The sequence below is a fragment of the Panthera tigris genome, chromosome B2, assembly GCF_018350195.1.
Source record: "Panthera tigris isolate Pti1 chromosome B2, P.tigris_Pti1_mat1.1, whole genome shotgun sequence".
Lineage (NCBI taxonomy): Eukaryota > Metazoa > Chordata > Mammalia > Carnivora > Felidae > Panthera > Panthera tigris.
The window spans coordinates 94,926,965-94,944,970 of NC_056664.1; the positions used below are offsets into that span (position 1 = coordinate 94,926,965).

An 18,006-nucleotide genomic window follows, 5' to 3' on the forward strand; every position below is an offset into this window, starting at 1 on the left:
ACCCCAATGTTTATAGCAGCACTTTCAACAATAGCCAAATTATGGAAAGAGCCTAAATGTCCACCAACTGATGAATGGATAAAGAAATTGTGGTTTATATACACAATGGAATACTACGTGGCAATGAGAAAGAATGAAATGTGGCCTTTTGTAGCAACATGGATGGAACTGGAGAGTGTTACACTAAGTGAAATAAGTCATACAGAGAAAGACAGATACCATATGTTTTCATTCTTATGTGGATCCTGAGAAACTTACCAGAAGACCATGGGGGAGGGGAAGGAAAAAAGAAAATAAAAAAAAGAAAGGTTAGATAGGGAGGGAGCCAAAACATAAGAGACACTTAAAAACTGAGAACAAACTGAGGGTTGATGGGGGGTGGGAGGAGGGGGAGGGTGGGTGATGGGTATTGAGGAGGGCACCTGTTGGGATGAGCACTGGGTGTTGTATGGAAACCAATTTGACAATAAATTTCATATTTAAAAAAATAAAAGATAAAAAACCCTCCTAGCTAGTTTCCCTGCCCCCACTTCAGTTTATTCTTTTTTATCTATTCAGTCTATTCTCCACAAAGTGATCCTATTCAAATAGAAATCAGATCCCGTCACTGTTTTTTTTTAATTTTTTTTAGTGTTTATTTTAGAGAGAGAGACAGCATGAGCAGGACAGGGGCAGAGAGAGAGAGAGAGGGAGACAGCACAGAGCCTGACGTGGGGCTTGAACCCACGAACTGTGAGATCATGACCTGAGCTAAAGTTGAACGCTCAACCAACTGAGCCACCCAGGTGCCCCTGGATACTGTCACTTCTTTGCTCCAAACTCTCCAAAGGCTTCTATTTCAACATGAACTCCAAGGTCCTTACATAACCTATCGCATTACTGCTGATCACCCTTGCTCCCTTGCACACTGCAAGAGACACACATAAAAGAGCTTCCTTGTTTCTGAAAGATCCAAGCATGTATCTTTGTCATGGCCTTTGCAACTTCCCTTAGCCTGGTTTCTCCAAGAGCAGTCTGAGACAAGGCTTGCTTACAGCAGTTTATGTGGACAGAAAGCAGAAAGGGACGAAACGCAGGAGGGACAGAAGCAGTGTCACAGGAGGAAGGAAGGCAGATATAAAGATGCATGATTGATGGGATCACCTCTGTGGGAGACAGGTACTCAATCCCACAGGATCATCCTTATGAAAGGCTTAGGAAATGCATTTCAACTGTCCACCAGGGAAACAAAAAAAGGAGCAGAATTTATCTATAGGCTCCAGTTTCCTGTTGGTCAAGAGTGGCCCCGTGGGCATAAACCCTCTGGCACAGCTGGGTTTTGCATGCATGACTATTGACTGGGTTTCTGCTGATACCCATGCTATTGCAACACAGAAGCCCCAGGTCAGGAGTCAAAAGTATGGGAATGTATGTGTCTCAGGCCCCAGTGAAGGCACTATCAGATTAGACTTCCATGCAGCTGTTGAAGCCTGAGGGAATGGATACAGCAGCAATAGCTGGAGTAAGTGATAGGAAGAGAGGATTTCAGGCGGCACACAAGCCATGTCCAGTTTGAGCAGGCTCCTTCCTCTGCCTAGAACACCCTACCCCCATATATCCTAATGGGACTCTCCCTCAGGGCTCAAATGTCACCTTATTAGAGAGGCCTTCCCCCAAGCATTCAATTTAAGAGAGTAACACACACACACACACACACACACACACACACACACACACACACACCCCAAGATCCTCCATACTTAAAATTAAAATCATAACTCTGTTACGAATTTAACTGATATTCTAATTCAAAGGAAATGGACAAAGGGAAAATAATAAAAAGATTCCTACACGTAGCCTAGAAGATTGTGAATCATTTTGAAGTTTGTGGAAAAAAACAAACAAAACAAAAAACATGGGCATATGGTTGTCTGATAAGACTTTGCTAAATCCTATTTAATATCAGCTTTAACTCTATAAAACCAGAATATTAATCAGACAGCAGAAAACTAAAACTTTCATTATACATGATTTCCTAACCTGAGTGAAGGATTTCATCACTAGGACAAATATAAGAAAAAAAATCTCTTTCCCTGAACCACCTAGGTCCTTTGTAGTTACAGATCTATCTGAAACCACTGAAATATAGTATTTAAAACATAGTAAAATAATTTCTCTTTAAGAAAAAAGTATTTGTAGAACTAATGGTCTGCAAACAGGATATGATGGATTCAGAAATAAAAAAAAACAGCATGAAAACTTAGCATATTGATTGTTAGTGAACGCAATCTGTGTAATCACACCTACCACCCCTTCACTGTAAACAGTTGTTACTCAGAAGCCATAAGTGGGAAACAGGTTCAATTCCACTTTTAGGGTCTTAGAAGGAATGCTGAGAGTATCTCTCAATATTTAGAGGTCTCATTTGAGGCAACCTGGCTGGGTGGCCATCTTACTTTAAAGCCTTCTGTAGAAAAAAGGACATTCAAATGCCCCATTTAGGAGGCTGTATCCTTATTGAGAAATAATTCTATTTTATATCTAACTCAACCCTGCCAAAATGCAAGTCCACCATATGCAGACTTAAAAAGCTAACATGCATGTTTACATCACTCGGTAGTTCCCATTTTTTAAATGCTACATGATAATCATTTCTTTCATCCTTTCTTGCAAGATTAATTTCCTCTCTACTGTATCTCTGACTCAAAGTTTCCTATGTCCTTTGGTCTGAGGATTCAAGAAGCTAACCAACATGGACTTCTATAACAGCCCTGATGATTTCTATGTCTGGTATTTCTAAATTCGGTATGGTCTAGCCCCTGGCTACTACTCAAAGTCTGGTTTCCAGACCAGCAGTACCAGTAGCAACTAAGATCTTGTTAGAAACGCAGATTCTTAGACACCCCCCCACCCCGACTACTGACTCAGAATTTGCCTTTTAACAAGATTCCAGGTGATTCCTTGCACACCAAAGTCTCAGAAGCACTGTTCGAGAGAAGTACAACTTGAGAGTGCCAACATCATCCCCAATACCCTCCAAGGACCTGCTGTTTTGACCTCTTACAGTGTTGATTTTTTTCTTATAACCACATTTCTAGCATAAATTAGTAATTTGTCTGTAAAAATTAGTAAAAATACAACACTTTTTTAGAGGCTTGAAAGGATAATAGTCTTGATTTTAGGAGCGCCTGGGTGGCTCAGTCAGTTAAGCATCTGACTTCAGCTCAGGTCACGATCTCACAGTTTGTGAGTTCGAGCCCCACGTCCGGCTCTGTGCTGACAGCTCAGAGCCTGGAGCCTGCTTCGGATTTTGTGTCTCCCTCTCTCTCTATCCCTCCTCGACTAGTGCTCTGTCTCTCTCTGTCTCTCAAAAATAAATAAATGTAAAAAATAAAAATTTTTTAAATAGTCTTGATTTTAATTCTTTAAAAAAAGTTATTTCTTCATGGTGCCATTTACTATTTACCATATGAATAAAGTTCAGAATAAGCTCCTCTGCACTTTTACTTGTTTATGTTGGTCTCTCACTCCCTAGATTATAAGCCCTCTGAAGGTCAAAGACTAGGTTTTCTCTCTCGCTGCAGCCCCAAATCAGCATATATTCACATTTTTATAAGCAGTTGTTAATGACTGCAAAAAGAGGGCATTCCCTTGCATCTTTTGTCCTAAACAATTAATCCATGGATGCCAAAAAGTGGGAGTCAACTGAGAAACTGAGAAACTTCTCAATTTCATTGTGGAGAAACAAAACCAAAATTCTTGTTAAAATCAATACAGATAAAATCTGTCATTTCCTTTTGTCCTACCAACTCCATTACCTACCACACTGAGAGATAAGATACTCTGAGCATACTTACAACCTGGCTATCACCACCCAGGGCTTCTTCAAACTCTTAGAAGATTAAACCCATGATGACTTTTTTCCCTAATAGCACACTTTTAAGGGTCATACTTTTTCTGAATTTTGGATCTATTTTTTATTATAGGCAAGTTCTTAAAGATAATCAGTGGCCCCGCAATCTTAATTAGTGCTTGTACTACAACGTGCTAGTGTTCTTAAAGCTCTTAAATATGAGTAACCAAGATCAATTTACCTAATTTTTCAAAAGGCAAATTCCCTTCTTCATTTTGGTTCCTCTTTCTACAGAACTTCCTGCAGGAGTAGAAGATACCATTTTTTTCTAAGGAATTTATCTACATACTATGATATTGCCTTTTTCATGTCTTCTTTTGGAAGTTCCGTCTTAAAAAAGGGGGGAGATATATATATATATATATACACACACACATATATATATATATACACATGTGTATATATATACACACATATATATGTACATATATACACACATGTGTATATATATATACACATGTGTGTATATATATACATAGATATATATGTATACGTATGTATATGTGTACATATGTATATATGTATATGTACACATATACACGTGTGTGTATGTATATATATATATATGTATGTATATATATATATATATATATATATATATATATATATATATATATGTATGTATTTTGTCTTCTTTCTGACTGGAGCTCTATGTTCCAAAGTCTTCCCTGGGAAAGGCTAGGTACAAAGTGGCCTTTTCAAAGTGCTTTTCTAAACTCTTTAAAAGCCTTCAAAGTTTATTTGTATTTCTTTATAATCTCCTCAACTATCCCACTTTTTCTGGCCAACCCATTTGCAAAAACCTTATTAAGTATGTTATGGAAGTATATAGATTTACCTGTCTTCTTTTCTTATTTTTATGTTCCTAACATAATGTAAGCTCCACTTAGCAATACACTATAAATAAGGAAGTGCTAGATTTATTACCACAGCACCTCTCCCTACCACGTACCACCTTCTCTTCGCTGATACACTTGATCTTAGCCAAAAGGCCGAGAAGCGATCCTCTTCGCTGATAAAAAGAATAAAATAACTCCCTGATTGAGTTAGGAAATGTGTCTTCATGCAGGTGATTTTCAAACACCCTAAGATTATAGTAGCACATCGCCATTATACTTCAGGCCACAGATGTCAAATGAACAAGTGCACCGCTGGACAAGATCCCATAAAACCTCAAACCCAGCTGCTCTGTTCTTACTGATATCGCCATAGCTCAGATCCATGGGACTTAACATGCACCACTGCATGAAATTTCTCACTGTCTTATACTGTGCCCTGATTGTTTCACACGAAACATGCGCATCAGCCTCCCATAAGCCACTTACAGGAAATTACACTCTCTTGAGTGCTTATCACCACCCTGAGCCCCTTACACAAGTCTGTGCACCTAATACAACCTTGATCACTTAAACACTTCTTTGTGGATTGATCCATTGATTGGCTTTTAATCTTTCACTCATAGATAGTCTGTATCAATACAGATAATGTAAAACTGAGGGCTGAGGTAATTACGTGGCTAATTAAAACAAAAGCCAATCATTCTCTCCAGCCTCCATTTTCCTCTCATAATAAAACTTGCAAAATCAGCAGATTGGATGCTCCCAATATGAATCTACACATAGTCACTAGAGTTACTCAGCCCTCTGTCAAAATATTTTGTTTAAAAGTTGCCAGATAGCACAGAGTTTTGTATAGCATATGGCTCGAGTCTGTAGCTATATTAGATTTTACCAAAAAAACTTTTGCGATACTTGGATGTGTGTATCCACATGGATTTGGAAATTGAGCAATTTATGTATTATTATATTTAATTTATAATCACCTCATCCCCCAAAAGTATTTAAGGCCATATACAGAAATGCAGAACTCCTGTCCACACACTTAGAAGCACACACACATACACACACACACACACGCACACACACACACACACACACACACACACACACACAGATAATGACACCTACTATGAGGCAGCCTAGGCACTACTGAGAATCAGTTTCACAGCAAAATTCAAGCTTTAGTTCCTGTTTGATAATATACATTTCATTAATAATGGAAGGCAGCATATTTAAATTTTTATTATTTATGTTATAGGTTAAACTGTACTTAGCTTCCTTTGGTTAGCTTTGAGGGAATGCAATTGCAGACTTATATTTCAGGAATGTAAGTAACAATATACTGTGTCATTAGTCATCTTCAAAGACTAGGAGTCCTCACACCTTTCTCTCAGTTTCCCTTTGCCAAGACCGAAAAAGGATACTATAAATGTCATGTTGTAAATGATAAATCACATTTTTATGGACTTGGAAGTTAACTTTCTTGGAAGCATTTTTATGGATTTTGGAAGCTAAAGAATAAAAGCAGCTAGGTTTATAAGATCAAAAACTTTCTTTCCAGGGAGTAGCATTTGTTCTGTGTTCCAGGACATTCACCATTGGTTTCAGTTTTCTCTTGGTATTTTTTCACTACTAAGAGGTATAAGCTGAAAACAATATCTTTAATGAAGGTAGCTGTGCACTCAGCCTCACAACTAAAAGAATTTTTGTTGCTGTTGTTGTGTAGTGTATGGGAAACAATAAGACACTACTGGAAAGTCTTCCCCACTGGCCATTGCCTTTTCTTCCTTGCTGATGAGACCATGATTTTGTTCAGGTATCCACACTCTTCCTAAGTATAGGCCCAGGTCTAAGGGGTGAATTTTGTTTAGTCTGTGGCATTCATAGTAATAAATGATGAGATTAGGAAAAGACACATGTCCTCATTCTGGCCAAGAAGATCCCATTTCTGCCCCTACCGATTGTTGCACCCCAAAGGGACTGTGAAAGTACCCTGGCTATCTTGCTCCTGCCAAGGGAAGCTAGGCCACTTGGATGAAAATGGTGGAACAGAAACATGGAACCTGAATCTCTGGCGACACCAATGAGCCACTGAATTAACCAACTCTGAAGTTGCCCTTCTTCTCTGAATGCTCTGTAATATCAAATAATAAATCACTGATCTTTTAAGCCAATTGAATTAGGAGTTCAAGTTATTTGCCCCTGAAAATTAATATTCTCTCTTCTATCTCATCCTGGATAGAGTAGGGGGAAATTCAAAATGTAGAGAGAACTTGTTGATATTTCACTACACAGGGAGAAAGAAGGAAGATGAATACAGGACCTGAGCATGAGCCCTCCATTTGTGTATTAACTGTCTCATCAATCCCAGTGTTTACTCCCTCGTTCCATAGTCTGTCGTAGAACACGACATTCCTTGGCATTCTGCTGGGTACTAAGGATATGGGCATTAACATACCACAAATCTCACCCTCATAGACCAATGGATGATACAGATGTGTCTACCAAAATGTTTACCTCAGTATGATTGAAGTATGTATATATATCATCTGCCACCAAAACCCAGTGGCACCTAATTTAATCTGAGAAGAATTCCAAAAGAATTTGTTTTTCAAGTTATGAGAAAACCCCATTTTCCTGTAATTTATCCAAACATTTCACATGCATGAAGTCATGTATTTCAGAGCAAATCAAGTAACCCTCAGAGTTGACCCTGAAGAAAGAATCAGCCTTATCCAGGCAGAGTAGAGAAGGAACCATCGAAGAAGGGAACAGTGTGCACAAGGGCACAGAAGAAGGAGAGAGCACAGCTGGGGAACTAAAAGTAACCTAGCATAACAAGGCAAAGACACACCTGGGGAAGTGGTGAGCCACGCCCTGAGAAAAGGGCCAGATCATAAAGGTCTTTATCCTGGGAGGATTGCAAGTGACAGAGAGACATAACTCTCTATGTTTTTTAAGGAAAACCACTCTGGCAGTATGTGGGATGATAAATTTGGGAAGGGAGAAGTTAAGAGACAGAGGGATAAGACTCTGAAGCTATTGCAGAAATCCACCCCGTAACGGTAAGGACCCGAGCGAAGGCTGGGGCAGTGGGAACACAAAGAGAGGAAATGTGAGGATGATTAAAAGAAATTGATTGATGGAAGAGTGGATGGAGGAAGGGATAAGAGGTGATCTGAGCTGACTCCCAGCAGACTGGATTGGACAATCAGGAGATGACTGTGCCAAGACCAGAGACAGGACCTTCCTGGAGAGGAAAGTGTGGCACTGCATAAGCAGGAAACACTGCCCCAGCCAGTAGCCATGAGAAGGGCTGCCATGTCTCCTCATGACAAATAGTCCACCCCACTGTCACCACAGCAATCTTACTCCAGCTGAACTGAGTGCACCTCAGAAAATATGTCACCTGTAACTGTGAAATCGACGACTATGTCAATGAATTCCTATTCCTCACTCCTTTTGATTCTCAAGTAACAGAATACCTCGGAGGTTAGGTTGATTTGATCGAATATATGGATTTGTTTTATGGTACGTGGATAAAACACAAGGAAATTGAAGAATGCGTTCAATATCTTGCTATGCCTTACAGCATAAATAAGCTCAAAATTAGAGAGAAATATTTGAAAGTGATTTTCCTTTTTTTAAATTTGGCTAGGTGGTCTGTGCCACACTGTGCAAATGCAACAGTTAATTGATCTTATTTACATTTCTTTATTCATGTATGCTGTATAGGAAATAGGAAATATATAAACACATAGATATTTTTAAGGTACCTTCACATGGTATCCTTAAAGCCACAGTTGTTGCGTATGAATAAATTCACTTGCAGCCTTCAGTGACATTCTATAGGAAAGGGAAATGGGCTTCTACAAATAGGAGAGAAGGTAACCACCCCCCACCCCGCCCCCGCAAAGCAGCTTCTTTTGGCCCAAGGCAGGTGTTGGGAGAGCAGAGTCCTGTTTCTGCCAGCTCCCCCTTAGCCCTGGCTGAGAGTCCTTAGTGCTACATTAATATCACTGTCTGACATATCTGGGTTATATAACAAATAACAGGTTGACTATTCTCCCACTGCTTACCTCAGAAAAATTCTACTGGTGGGCGCCTGGGTGGTTCAGTCGGTTAAGTATCTAACTTCAGCTCAGGTCATGATCTCACGGTTTGTGAGTTCGAGGCCCACGTTGGGCTCTGTGCTGACAGCTCAGAGCCTGGAGCCTGCTTGGGATTCTGTGTCTCCCCCTCTCTCTGTCCCTCCCCTGCTCGTGCTCTTTCTCTCTCCCTCTCAAAAATAAATAAACGTTAAAAAAATAATAACAACAGCCATACTATTAGCATACCTCACAAAATTAACAATAAACCTGGAGCCTGCTTCAGATTCTGTGTCTCCCTCTCTCTCTGCCCCTCCCTCGCTTGTGCTCTCTCTCTCAAAAATAAATAAACAGTAAAAAAAAAAAGAAAGAAAGAAAAATTCTACTGGCTGTGCAGAAGTGAGGCAGCAAGAGATGTCTATTTGCCTATTAAAAAAAAAATTCATGGAGAACCTACCGTGGGTGAAGTGCCTAGGAAGACATGGTTCCTGCCTTCAAGGGGATGACAACAGTATTACCACCCATAACAAAGGTGGAAAGAATGAACTAGAGCAGCACCAGAAGTTGCAAGGCCTATTGCACAGTCGAATGAGCATTTGAGTGAGCTCTTAAAACTGGGCAAGGTTTTTACCAGGCAGAAACAGGAAGAGAAAAGCATATTCAAAGTCAAAGGAACAACTTGAGCAAAGAAGTGGAATCCAGAAAGAACATAATATATGCATATGCAACAGAGTTAAGTGCATAGTAAATGAGGCATGGCTCACACCTCTCCTGTTTGGTGACTTCCTTCAGGCCGCTGACACCACTCAGGTGCCTCTACAGCACCCACCACCTGTCTTACAGTTATTTCCTTACAGATGCCTCTCCCCACCTGGAACGCTAACTCCTAGAGAGCTGACAGGTGCTTTTTCATCTTGGCATTTACAGCACGGGATGCCACACCTGGTGCCTAATTGGTATTCAACAACATCTTGCTGAATGAATGCGGTGTGCCGGTGTGCCCCAGTGGAGGCAATCCCAGTTAGCTGGAACCAGGGTGAGTGGGAGTAATAGGACAGAAGATGAAGTAAGACAGGGAGCTTGGAGCCAGATCATGAAACACTCAAACCCCGTAATTAACGAGTGTAGACTTTATAGAGAATGTGGACTGTTTTCATGAAGGAGTGGCATTGGACAACCAGATAAGAACTATTATGATAAGCAAGGGGCAGCGAAGATCAGAGAATAGGAGAAACCACGTGAGATACAGAGAACTCAGGAGCTCTTTAGAACTCAGGGTTTACCAGGTGCTGGGCATCCAGACACTGTGCCCAGCACTTCGCACATGCTATTTCGTTATGTCTTCACAGCACTCTGAAGCAGGTACCATTATTCCCAATCGAGAGACGATGAATCTGAGGCCAAGGAGGATCCCTATGGAACCTAAGATTCCTTCCCAACCACATCTGACCCTGAGAACAAAGCATTATTTTGAGCAAACAAGTGGGAGGAACCCCAGATGGAAGAAAATTCCAGCACTGATCAAGAAGAAACACAGGCTTCAAACAAGACTGGGGGAAGTCCTTCCCAGGCCTGAATCTCTCAAGGGAAGCCACAGCACGTGTCCACTGGCACAAACATAAAATTATAACTTTGCAATGATTTAACCTTATAAGGAAAAATTTTAGTCACCAATGTGAAAATGTGCAGAGATGGATAGTTTAATTTTGCTTTATTCTTTTTAGGTGGCACAAGAGCAGAAATGTTTGAAGACCTTTGCCCTGGACTACATTTCTGCATAAATTTTCCATCCAGGTATTTATGCAGGGATATTTGCTCCTTGAAAAGGCATAGACTTGCTCTTATTCATTTTTGTACTTGATTTAACACATTTTGCACATGGTTGGAGTTCTATAACGGATGCTAATCCAACCTGAACTTAATCAGTTGGGAACGAAAGAAGGTATGGCTGGCAAGGTGATCAAGATCAAGTGATAGGCTCAGAATCTGAACGTTTGTGTTATGGGTCATGACTTTTAGGAATATTTATGACAGGAAACATTTGGCAGGTGAAGAAAGAAAAGAGGTGGGGGGGGGGTGAGTAGAAGAGAGAAAGACCACAGTCTTCACTTTGCAGTATACGGTTATTTTCCTGGAAATAGCCTCTTACGGCAGGTTGCTGTCAGAAGGCAAAATCCTAACTGAGCATGAGTTAAGGTTTATTGCCCTGGTCAAAAAACCAAGGCAAGCATGCAAAAAGTAAAGGTCTTTATTGTCTGAAATAAAAGCATGCAGCAGGGAGATGTAGAACAGAGAAGGGATGCCTACATCCTTTTTGAAAGAAAACAAATCCCCAGGCAATAAAAAAAAAAAAAAAAAAAAGGCCACTAACTTTAACACTTTAGAGAGTGAGGAAATAGGGATTGAATTAGAAGAAATACCGATATGGAAATAAGGAGATGTTTTACAAAGCAGTATTATGATTGTAAAGAAAATAATTAGAAAATACCTTCACCTCTAAAAAGATGTGGATTTACTGATTTTCGGTGTTAAGGAACTTATTGATGACATTAAATAACAACTTAATGAATCTGTGTTCCCAGAACAGATTCATATCAAGTGTTCGTCATTTTTAAATTTGTTGCCTTTTTTTTCTTCATCCACCTGAAGAGTCAGCAAAAGTCTCTGAAAACATTCGTTTTAAAGAACCAAAATCAATTTCCTGATCCGTTCATTCTTTGTACAAATATTTTTCCTAAACATGTATTAAACACAAGCACTCAATACTAGTGTGCTGTGGGTGATGTGATGATAAATGGGACATTCCAGAATGCAAGGAGTTTTAATCTTGCAGGAGAGGTGACATCTATACAAAGAATAGAATTCAAGGTGTAAGTGTCACAACAGAGATATGAACATATGCCTGTAGGTGTTCAGTTTACATCCAGCCGAAGTGATCAGGGATAGCTCCATACATGAGGAAATGAGTAGGTTCCTGAACCTACGAACACCCCCCATCTGGCTGCAGAATGAGATTTTACCCAATGCCAAATTCTTTGCTTTCCACTCTATGCTTGCTGGTCGACCGGAAGAAGAAATCCTGACCTGTCTTCTTCAGGAGTAGGAGGTTCCTACAATAAATACAAAAGCACACAAAAAGTACCCACTGAAAGAATTCCCAAACATGTCCTCAAGTTAGTGCCAATCAATAGAAGCAAAATGGGTAGTTGATACAGTTGCATGTTGTCAGATTACCCTCCCTGCCCTTCCTCTCTGCTTTCCCTCACTCCTACAAGGGAGTTGTTTTCATTCAACCTAGCAACACACCTCAAAAAGAAAAACAAATTATAACAAGCAAACCAACACCCAACACTACTGACCATAGTGATCTAAGCCTTGAATATCAGTGATGATGACACAATGTGTGGTTTTTAACCCCCCCCCCCCCCCCCCCCCCCCCCCTCGCTTTTCTGTCTTAGCTAGAAGCCCTCCTGGCAAGGGGAGAGGGAAAGAGGGAAAATATTCCCTCCCTACTCCCTACCTCCAAATATCTGCCTGGCTCTGTCCCTTTGTATTCTTCACTTTTTAGTGGAGTAGGGTATGACAGCTTTCTCATAATGAGAGCATTGCACATTAAAATAACATAGGAAGCTTTTCAATGACAAAGACGAGGTATCTAAATTTTATGTCATCTATATTTTACCACATTAAAAAAAGTAATGGGGGTGCCTGGGTGGCTCAGTCCATTAAGTGTCCAACTCTTGATTTTGGCTCAGGTCATGATCTCACTGTTTGTTAGATTGAGCCCCGCAATGGGCTCTGTGCTAACAGTGCATATGCTTCTTGGGATTCTCTCTCTCCCTTTCTCTCTCTCTACCCCCTTATGTCTCTCTCTTTCTAAAAATAAATAAAAGTTAAAAAATTTTAAGCAATGTATCTACATATTATCTCTTTTTAAAAAGAAAAAAGACAGAGTTGGGGTGCCTGGGTGGCTCGGTGGATTAAGCGTCCGACTTCGGCTCAGGTCACGATCTCACAGTTCATGTGTTCAAGCCCCACGTCAGGCTCTGTGCTGACAGCTCAGAGCCTGGAGCCTGCTTCAGATTCTTGTCTCCCTCTCTCTCAGCCCCTCCCCTGCTCATGCTCTCTCTCTGTCTCTCACAAATAAACATTAAAAAAAAATTAAAAGAAAAGAAAAAAGAGAGAGAATCTTAAAAAAGATTCTAAATTTCCCACCATTTTCTAAATCTATTCACTTCCCCCCAGACACCAACGTTCCGTTCAATTTCTGGTATATCGTTTTCTTCATTTTTTTTTGTAAGCAATATGTGGTGTCATTTTCTTTGCTTTTTGAATTTCTAAAAATGATATCACAGTTTTTCAATGTTAATTCATTTTTTGAAAGAGAGCGAGTGAGTGTGAGCTGGGGGGGGGGGGGGCGCGGCACAGAGAGCGAGGGAGACACAGAACCCAAAGCAGTTTCCAGGCTCCGAGCTGTCAGCACAGAGCCTGACCCAGGGTTCAAACCCACAGACTGAGATCATGACCTGAGCCAAAGGTGGCTGCTTAACAAACTGAGCCACCATCACATTTTTCATGTCATTCTGCAACTTGCTATCTTTCCTCTTAATATTGTGTTTCTAAGATCTAGCCATGTTTGTTTTGCATATAAAATCGGATTCATTATTTTTAAGGCTTTGTATAACTCTCTGGGCCCATTTCCTACTGATGGGCAGTTAGGATGTTTCCTGTTGTTCACTACTGTAGTGCTGCAAAGATCCTCCTCTGTCCCTGTGCAGTGTGAAACAGTGTGACGTTGGTACCACAGCAGCTTGGCTAAGCAAGGACTACGTTTCCCAGAATTCCCTCTCTGCACTTCCCCAGGTTAGCATGTGCCACGAGAGGTTTGGGAAGCAGGTGTCATTGGTAGCAGGGCCTGTGGCTCCTCCAGCTCCTCATCTCCTTCAGCCTCTCTGACTCCTGAGCCAGGTGCAGGTTGAGTTCTGAGACGAACGGCACCGGTTTCTCTTGCAGGTCACTCCTGTTGTCAAAGCTGAAAGCTTGGAGGTGATGAGAGACCTATGCAAGTTCCAGTCCATCATCATCAGTTCCACGTTGTCTCTGCTCTTCCCCACATCGTGTCCCTCATTCCTTCTCAACTGTCTGGCCTGTTCTCTTTAGGCTCTAGCACCAGACACAGAAGCCACACCTCACGTAGCCTGTTTGTATCAACTCTGTAATAAAGCCCTTGCTCTATACCAGACCTAGTGGTTCAGCTTCTCTGGATCCAACCCTGCCCGGTGTCTTTAGAAACAGACACCCTAAGCTGCCCTCTCCTGCAATCACCTCACTCTCTCCTGCTTCTCCTGGACGTGCAGATGGACAGCAGGCGCCTCATATTTAGGAAAGAAAAAGCTGTTCATACTAGAACAAGATTGCCTCCTACCTCCTCTGATAACCTTCTTTCTTCCCTTTTATGGGCGCTGTCTCCTCCTTACTCAGAAATTAACTGATTAGTGGAACATACAATCTCTTCATGCTTTCTTACAAAACTAAACATACTCTTTCCATATCATCTAGCAATCGTGGTCCTTAGTATTTACCCAAAGGTATTGAATACTTATATCCACTAAAACCTGCACACAGATGTTTATAGCAGCTTTATTCATAGTTGCGAAAATTTGGAAGCAAGCAAGGTGTCCTGTAATAGGTGAATGGATAAAGAAATCTATGGTACATCCAGACAATGGAATATTATTCAGAATTTAAAAGAAATGCACTATCTAGCCCTGAGAAGACAAAAACATTTAAGAGCAACCTTAAATGTCTATGACCAAGTGAAAGAAGTCAATCTGAAAGGGCTACCCACTGTATGAGTTCAACTATATCACGTTCTGGCAAAGGCAAAACTATGGGAGACAGTAAAAATATCAGTGGTTGCCAGGGATTGGGGGTGAAGTAGGATGACAATTAAGAGGATTTTTAGGGCAGTGAAACTACTCTACCCTGTATATTATAACAATGGATACATGTCATACGTTTTTCCAAACCCATAGAATGTACAACACCAGGAGTGAACTATTACTTAAACTATGGGCTCTGGGTGATTACGATGTGTCAGTGTAGGTTCATCAATTATAAAAAAAAAAAAAATGTACCACTCTCAAGGGGGATGTTGACAATGGGGGAGGCTATGCATGTGCGGGGAAGGGAGTATATAGGAAATCTCTGTACCTTCCCCTCAATTTTGCTGTGAACCTAAAACTGATCTTAAAAAATTGTCTTAATAAAAAAAAATAAATTCTTCCTTGCTAAGGACCCACGAAGAAGATAACTGCCTCATTTTTTACTTTTTAAAGGAAATTCACTTTCTGATTTTAAATATGAAACATGTGTCATTTGAGACAAATGAGTAAGTCGACATGGCATTTCACCAGGGGCTTCCCCTTTATTGGGATTTCATCGATATGGAAACAGACGAGGCTTGAGAAGAACAAAATTGTACTTATTTTTTAAAGCTGAAGAGCATAGGTGAGACAGGAAAAAAAAAGCCATGGGTAGAAATCCATCACATTCACTTATCCAAAGGAGAAATGGGGGATACCCAACTCTGTTACCCTCTGAGCAGTACTGTAGGCAGGGCTAACTTGAATGTCCTTTTCCAGAGGATGCCACCAGTGCTACCAGCAACATAGCAGTGAAGAGAGAATGTGATTATGGAAATTCAATCTCATAAAAGAATGTCTCGCCTCTTCGAGACAACAAGGAGCTGAAAGCTGGGTACTTGAAGAGACTAAAGCACAAGAAAACTGAAACACTCTCTCTGCCACTTGTTTCAGTTAGATTACTTCATCCTGACAACACTAACACTTTCCCCTCAAGTTTAGAATTGACTAGGAATTGGGGGTGGGGAGAATTCATCCTTCATCACTTTTCATCTTGAGAGAAAGAGAGAGAGAGATGAGAAAGAGAGAGAGAGAGAGAGAACCTCTTGAATAAGTGGGATGCCTCTCTCTCATGTAACTATTATCAAATTGAGGTTATAAAACAGATATGTGAAATCATTTTTTTTAAAGAGCACAAGGTAGGACGAGGTATTTTTGGCAAACTAAGTAGCGGAACAGTAGGTAGTCAGAGTTCTTATTTTACCTAAGACTCTACCTGTTACATGCACTCCTAACGTTCTGCATGTGTCATGGTAAGGACTCTAACTTTATATATTAATCTACTTTTAGAGTGTAGGGTGAGTGCACTTACAGTATTGCCTAAGTTCATCCACTGTTAAAGACTCAAACCCAAGTTTAAAAAACAAAAAACAGAGGCTGAAGACAACCATGAGTAACTCTTTGTTTCCAATAGGATGCCTTCATCAGTGAGTAACTGAAGACCCAACTAAAGGTGGATTAAACTTGGGAAATTTATTTCCTTGCATAACAAAAGTCCAGAAGAAGATCAGCTCCAGACTTCATTAATTCAATGGCTCAGCAACACAGCCACAGACCCAGGGTCTTTCCATCTCCCTGCCTCATTACTGGCATGTCAGCTAGGTTTTCTCATAATCACAGGACAGTTACAGCATCACATCCTCAAACACCAATGTCCAGAGGTCTGTGTCTCATTTTTAGAGCTAAGATGCCTCTCTCAGAAACTCCTTCCCACCTCCTTGTCAGGAACTAGATCATGGGACCGTCCCTGAGGCATTCACTAGGGAGAAGAACGAGACTTCTGTGATCTGCTTAGACCCAGTCGGAGTTGAGAGGAGCCTCTGTGTGGACGTGTGGCAGTCACGGCTTTGGGGTGAGCCACTGACAGTACATGCTATGCTGCTGTGAAGCTGGAGCTTGATTCTACCTCTACATAAGAATAAAATACTTGCTGTCAGGTTCAAAATGGGCAGTTTCTATAAATGCTTTTAGTTTAATATTTTGCCCATTGAGAAGCCTAACGAATAGAATGTTAGCAGGTGCTAACCCTATCTGAAACCTATTTATGCTAGTAGTCTGAGCTTGTTCTAAGAGAGAAATTTGAAGCCACTTTCCAGGTAACATCTCTCCTAAATATCTGCAAATGACCAAACATCACCTAACTTCCTTATTGAGGAAATACTGTTCTATGAACAAGATTAAAAAAAAAACGGGTGTGTACAAGACAGCCACCTTGTTTTATGTACCCCCCAGTCTTCTTTCTGTTGGAAAATATGAACCCCCACTACCCAGGATTCCTACATGACTCTGGTACACCCGCCAACCACAGTACCCACTGCAGAGGTAGACGTGTGGCCCAGGCCTTGGCATGCAGGGCACTCCAGTACCCTCACCACAGCAATGGACCCTCAACTAGACTCCACCTTAGCCTGGGCAGGCACCACACCAAAAAGTCTTTCCTTCCCTGAGATTTATTAGATGAAAACCAAAAGCATAAGCATCACTTTTTTCTTTTTTTTTTTTTTCTTTTTTGGATCCTAGGTGTAATAGAAGAAAATGTGGCTGAGAAAATGTGGCTAAGAAAACACAAAAAAGAAACAAAGACTAGTGGCCATGAGAGAGAGACAGAAAGAGAGAAAAGGAAATAAAGAGGTGCATCCAGCTGGCCCGAAGCTGTGAACGTCCCAGTGTGACAGATTGCATAATTGACCCTAATTTCTACCCCTCCCTCTATCCACAACTTTTGCCATGAGACTTTGCAGTTCCACTTCCACGGGGAGAGTATATTCCCCCACTCCCTGATTTTGAGCTTGGCCAGGGGATTTACTTTGGCCCATGGGATGTCAGCAGACACATCTTCAACAAGGGTTTTACTATGTCTTTGCCCTCACCAGGCGAAGAACCCACCTCCGCTCACCTGCTGTCCGAGGAAGCTGTGAGAGACACACATGAGCAGAACCACAGCTCAGTATAGCAGCTCCTTACCCTAAATCTGCTGACATAGGAGCAAGCTCAGCAGACATCAGCAGAGCCGTCCAGCCACCCACAGATGTGTGAGCTAAATAAACGCTGGCCGTCACGTGCCGCTGAGATTTGCATGGTTGTTTATTACACAGAAATGGCTGACCAATACCCCAGCTGTGTGAGCCAGTGTATCACCCCATCCTTTCTTCGCCTAATATTTGTCAGTTTGTTTTTAATCACCAAAATGGAGGCTTCCAAAGGGGCTTCTTGCCTGTTTTGTTCTCTGTTTGATCTCCAGTATCAACAAAATGGACTGGCAC

General features: G+C 41.0%; 1 long non-coding RNA gene across 2 annotated transcripts; it reads left to right on the plus strand.

The window, feature by feature from the left end:
• Window positions 1–7,698: 7,698 nt before the first annotated feature.
• Window positions 7,699–17,305, plus strand: LOC122238420. 2 transcript variants are annotated; one of them, XR_006217340.1, is made up of 3 exons: window positions 7,699–7,796; window positions 10,544–10,613; window positions 17,264–17,305. It is a non-coding gene; the product is annotated as an uncharacterized LOC122238420 (long non-coding RNA). The 2 variants fall into 2 exon arrangements; XR_006217339.1 differs by lacking the exon at window positions 17,264–17,305 and adding an exon at window positions 13,833–14,036.
• The last annotated feature ends 701 nt before the right edge of the window (window positions 17,306–18,006 follow it).